Source organism: Dermacentor silvarum, chromosome 10, assembly GCF_013339745.2.
Source record: "Dermacentor silvarum isolate Dsil-2018 chromosome 10, BIME_Dsil_1.4, whole genome shotgun sequence".
In the NCBI taxonomy this organism is placed as follows: domain Eukaryota; kingdom Metazoa; phylum Arthropoda; class Arachnida; order Ixodida; family Ixodidae; genus Dermacentor; species Dermacentor silvarum.
In genome coordinates this window covers 134,468,982-134,475,175 of record NC_051163.1, presented here as the reverse complement: position 1 = coordinate 134,475,175, position 6,194 = coordinate 134,468,982, and positions in this window count along the sequence as shown.

Sequence of the window (6,194 nt, the reverse complement as noted above, 5' to 3'; positions counted from 1 at the left end):
ACTTTGGCCAGCGCAGCTATCTTTCGATGAGCTGTTGCAAGCCATGTCTGTAACTTTTCTGTCACTCACGCAACAGAAGATAGCTGCTGTTTTTAAACAAATATGAGGAGTTGTCTTGCCCACTAGGGACATGCCCTCTATGCTACACAATTAGCTGTGAAGCGTGCTCTGTCCTTGTTTCCTGTGTTTCGGTTTTTTGGTTGTTTATATATATTTTTGGCATTTGCCTGTTCGTCTTTATGATTTGTCCTCACCTGTTGCATCCTCTGTCATACTCACTTGCCATCTTCACTGGTGGTGTACCTAACATTGTGTGTCGCAACCTTTTGCTTTTTTTTTGTATCACAAGTGTTGTGTTCGTGCTGTTTCTTTCTGCTAGTACTGTTCTTGCCTCGATGTCTCTTTTCCATTCTTTCTTCAAAGGAACTATTGCCTGTCCTATTTTGATCTTGTGTGCAGTGCATTTTTTTCTTTTGTTTGCTTGTCTTCAGTGTTTCTTTTATATCCTTATTTTTCAGTGCAGCAGGCATGTCCTTCCTGTTATCCCATTTTGTGCTCCCGTTTTATGTTAAAAAAAGTAATAGGAGTTAAACTTTGCATACACTAGGAGCCATTAGGGCAGTGCAGCAGGAAGCCACAGGGCCACTAGTGACACCTGGTGGACCTGTTTTCAAACAAAGTGTGCAGATCTTGCGCTGTTACGTTCATTTGCTTGCATGAAGCTTTTGATAACAGTTTTGTCTAATGCAGCTAGATTTAGTTTTTTTGTTAACTGTTGTAACTAGCTTTTAGGCTGCCTGCATTATCGCTAATGTGTTATATGTTAATAAGTGTGTTAGGCTAAAGTTCACAAATAATTGAACTAATGCGCTGCAGGATAGTATAAGGCAGCTCTTGGCAGCTGGTAATTTTGCCTCTGCATGAAGGCTAATGCATAAAATATAGCTTTGAATCATGAAGTCTGATGTTATGCTGTGACTGTATGCATATGCTTATGTACCGGGAATGCAACATTTATGCATCATCTTTGAGGCAGTACTGGGCCGGTATTTTGTAGCGATGCCTTTAATGTCATAATGCCTTTTCACGCTTATTGCGCTTTGTCAGTGGTCAGAGCGACGGCCCGCTCACGTTATCAACGATGATATCGTGAGCGGACCATCGCTCTGACCACTGACAAAGCACGATAAGCGCGAAAAGGCATTATGACATTAAAGGCATCGCTACGAAATAGCAGCCCTGAACTATTTTCATGTGATTTTGCAATGTGAGTAGAACATGTTAACTGTTCCAATATTAAGCTTTCTGCTTGAATTAATGTTTAAAGTTTTAAAGAAATTGCAGCATGTTGAGTTCATGAAGTACATGTAGCCAGCATGGTATGCATCACCTTTACTTTAGTCAGGAGATGAGGGGACACCATGTTAACAATGCCATAATGTTAGCTCAGGGTGGAGGTTCTGGAGCTCCTGAGCATTACCTGAAAGTTGTCAAGTTACAGCCTTGCATGCAGTTTTCTTTTGGCAGCAATGCTTTCGGTATGTTGATTCAAGCTCCCAGGTCATATTTTCGACTGATAATTTTTGTGTATTTGACCTGATGTAGTATTTGGTGCGGCGACCCACTGGAGGGGCCGGTGTTCTTTGCACTCGCTTCTATAGCCAGTGACCACTGAATGTAATATCCTCGAAAGTGGTCAGTTTAGTTTTCTTGACAGCGGAGAAAGCCGAGAACTTAGCTCAGTCACCTAAGGAAGAACGATCGCCATCCAGCTGACCAGTAACAGAGTGACAGAGAGAGGCCCAGTTCAGTGTTGGTGAAAGGCAAACTTTGTAGCTTAAGAAACCATCGGTGGTCAGTCTACCATCCGAGTTAACCTGCAGGCTAGCCTATGACAGTCTGAGGCTGTTCCAGTGAAAAGCTTAAACTGCTGGAAGCGACTGTCTGCCGCTTAGACAATGTTTTTGGATTGTGGTGGGAATGAGAAGATTTTGCATCATATCGATGGAAATGAGCATGCTTGTACTCCATAAACTAAGAATTATATTTTTAATTTGGCTCTGAAAGCAGTGCAAAAGTGAGGTGGCATTTCTTGACAGTGAAACAGTGTCAACCAATCTGCGTGCAGTCACGTAACCAAAAACAGGTGCAAGAAGAGGTATTTTGCTTCTATACTATATAATGTATTGCCTGGAATTGTATTTTATGCTCTTCTGCTAACTGTTCTTTGCAGCGGAGAGTAATTTCTTGTGTCCGATTAGTGCGTGTAGAAAAGCCTTGCAGACGAACGGAGTGGTGGGTCCTCAAGTATGCCCTCTTGACATGGTGACGCCCAACAGTGCGAGCAGCATTGCGGTTGTAAAAGTATTGAAACGGAAAGCATCGCCATATTTTTCAGGACATCGAAATTGATTTACCTTTTAACACGTGCCGGTGTCATCATAACACCAGTGGAGGCATTCTTTGCCACAAAGTGCCTGCTTAGCCATAGCACAGAAGGCTTGAATTGGCTATACAGACTGCGACTGTCCGAAACGCATGATATTTAGGTGATCAAGAAAAAAGCTACTCGCTTATGCAACCGATTACAAGCCAAGGACGTCTATCATGGTCATAATTTCAGTGCTTAACACAGAGTAATCATTCCTGCTAAAACACTTTTTACCGGCATGGCATGTTTGCCATCTTGTGAAAAGGTCTGTTTGAGCTGTTGCTTTGTTTTTGCTGTATCGGGAAGCGTTGCGCGTACAAACGGACAAACAAACGGTTTGTCCGTTTGTACGCGCAACGCTTCCCGATACAGCTATGCACCAACTCGCCCAGCAAGAAGTTCTTCTAAACTTTGTTTTTGGTGCCCTGCCGACATGGCTGTCGCACTGCTGAGAGCTGGTCTCGTTTGCAGGCACTGCGGTGGCAGGTATCAGGCGGCCGTTCCACGCACGGGGCGAGACATTCCACTGCGACTGCTGCGAGTACACCACGCGCCACAAGTGGAACATGGTGGTCCACGTGCGCACGCACACGGGTGAGCGGCCCTTCCGGTGTGGGGTGTGCCCCAAGTCGTTCTCGCGCAAGAATGTGCTCGAGGAACACATGCATACGCACACGGGGGCCCGTCCCTTCCGCTGCTCCCTCTGCCCCGTGGCATTCGCACACAAGAACTCGCTCGTGACTCACCTCAAGCGCCACGTGGGCGAGCGGCCCTTTGCATGCCCCGAGTGTGGCCGGTCGTTCACCGGCCGCTTCTCGCTCAACCGGCACCTCCTGTCGCACACACGCTCGGCACCTCCGCCCTGACTTTTGAAGAGGCGCTACGATGGAAGGAAGCTCTGCTTTCTTCAGCTCTCATAGCTGGCACAGCCAACTTTGGTCCGAGTACTGAGACGTGATGCACATTATTCGGTAATAAGGCTGTAGGATGACAGAACACACGGATGTATGACCAACAAAAAAAGAGCACCTATTGCAGCTGAGCTTTGTCACACCCACACGAAGGGCAGTGCATGTCACATGAGGTTTAAAAGGCAAGCAACAGAGGCATGTGTCCGTGCAGTTGTACTGTCTGTCATGAAGTGAAATAGAAAAATGGCTCGCTGGAAGAACAGCATTACATTACGAGTTGTGCCAGTGTCATCTGTTTGAATGCAGAGCCGTTTCGTTCCAATGCCCTGGCCAAGCCGTGTCTTGATAGCATAATGTGTTGCCAAGAATGACACTCTTTTCATGAGCGTGCCTTCCACTTCACTTTGTGAGGAAAAGTCCATTTGAACACACTGCTTATTGTTTGTCTTCCGAGTCATTCAAGTGTTTTATTCTTCACAGTGTCCAGAATGATTTGTAGGTGTGGCAAGATAGTTGTGGTTTGAGCTAGTTGGCACAGCTTACACAGCAACTACATGCATTTTGTTTCTGAGAGGACAACATATCAAAATTACAGAAAAACAAAGCCTAGATAGCACACCAACCCGCCAAAAGCACAGAAGCATGGATCTGTGGTATCTGCAAGATGACTTATTAAAGTATTGGCTGAAGATCTTCATGAGGGCTCAGCCTTCCAGATACCGTACATCATGTCCTGAAGGTTCACCAAACTTCAGTGAGTGGTGATCTTTAACTTGTTTGATTTTGTTGCCACCATTAAGGTTGAAATTGGGATGCTTTATTCTGTGCATTTGCCTCCTGCAAATTCTGCCACGTGTCCCCTTTTTATTGTCATCAGAAAAGGTAACACCTCGCACCTCTATATCTCAAAGGAGAAATTGTGACAGGATTTGTCAGCAGTGAAAATCTGTGGAACGAAAGAACTCAGTGTGTTCAGTCTGCAGCTTACTAAGTTGATGAGGTGTTTTTCCTGTTGCCCTTTGCCTCTTGCGATGTAATGCTCTTGTGACTTAGATATGAAATGAGGGAACACCTGCTCTTCTGTGAGCACCTGCACACATCTTAACCAACTGAGGATGCTCATTTAAGAGAGCTAGGGCATTCATTTCTTTCCCTCAGAAACACCTGTCGCCATACTCACAGGGAACAATATTTTCTTTTTCGTTAAATTTATATTGTGCCTCCTTGTGTTAAACCGTGCTTGCAGACCATGTGTATTTTGCACATGTATGTTTCGTTAGCACGGGAATGTAGTGCAGAACTGCATCAGCATTTGGTTGTGTAAATGCAAGTACATTGAATTCTCAAGTCAAGGAGATTAACACATCGTTTGCTCTTGTTTAGAACTACTGTCGCTTTTCTTTTTACTTCTCACCTCAATCATTGAGAAGAAAATACGGCATAGCGAGACACAGTCGCCACCCAACAGTATTTATTGCCACTTCTGTTTAAGATGTGCTCCATCATGCATTTGCACTGCCTTTTGTAAGTGCTTCTGTGAAACCGAACTTGTCTTTATACATGTGTGATGTGAAAGCTTGGTGAAATTAATTTGTTCAGAGCTGCTTGCATTTTAGCTACTAAATTTTTTAGTCTGGCCTGGATATTTGTTTTTGTGCATGACAGTGTGCAATTACAGAGTTGTGTGTTTGTACTTTAATAAATGCCTGTTCCTCACTTGCATTCCATGCAGTTCTGATTACGTTTGTAATCAATACGCATTTACCATGAGACAGACTGCATAGGTTAGGTGTGATCACATCATGTGCTTCTATGCCGTCAGGACCCTTTCTTATCCTGGCATTATGAATATGGCAAGCAGGCTCTTTCCAAATATGTGTTGAATGCAAGCTCTGATTGGTGCAATTATATGTGTATCCTATACGACTGTTCTGTGATAACAGAATCTGAATACTTCTTTCCTTATCGATACTCCTTCTTTCGCAATTAAATTTGCTCAATTTCAATTTGTAAAGGCTCTGTCTGGCTTTAGCACTAATTACTATTCATTAGCACAACTTATATGCACATCACATTGTATATAGTGAAGGTTTGTTTATCAACTTGCATCTCTGTTCATAATAATCTATCATCACTATCATTTGCATATTTATGCCTCACCTAATGTATTTATTGCTTGGTGTTTAATAAACACCGTGGCCCATTGTCAAGTAGTCTGCAATAATTTTGTTTTTTTGACGTATTGGCATTCTCCATATGTTCTTTCATGCTGTGAGTTGGCAACACTTTCGAAGCAGCACGGCCAGTCAGCAGGATGCACATATTTGCTGTAGAATGTTACTCATAAACAAAGCTGCTTTGAGAACAACATTTCATGGAGTCTACAAGTTGTAGCATTAGTATTGGATGGTGAGAACTAGTGCATTTGGACATTTGTAACCAAGGCCTGTTGCTTACGCCTGCATAGCCAGCAACTCCCCACAAATCATGCTCCCAGGATTAACAAGGTTCTCGGCATGCCTGTTGTATGTAGCCTGGAGTGGCAAGCATATTGTGGGCCAGATTTTTTCCTAAACGAGTGACACTTTGTTCCATTCCCATTTAATTTTATTGTCAGTGTCAAATTTTGACAACAAGGTACATGTAGCTGTGGTAACTTTGCCTCGTGGGCTGTCAATTTAACTTCTTGGCTGTACTCTATCTCGGTAATCTTAAAGCTATAACATACATTGAGGCTGCGCTGGTGCATTATACTGCACTAGGGCCATTGCCGAAACACTGCTTCAGAACTTTATGACTTTCATGCGCCACTGGTAAACTGGGGGGAAAGGGGTACATTCGAATCTAGATAT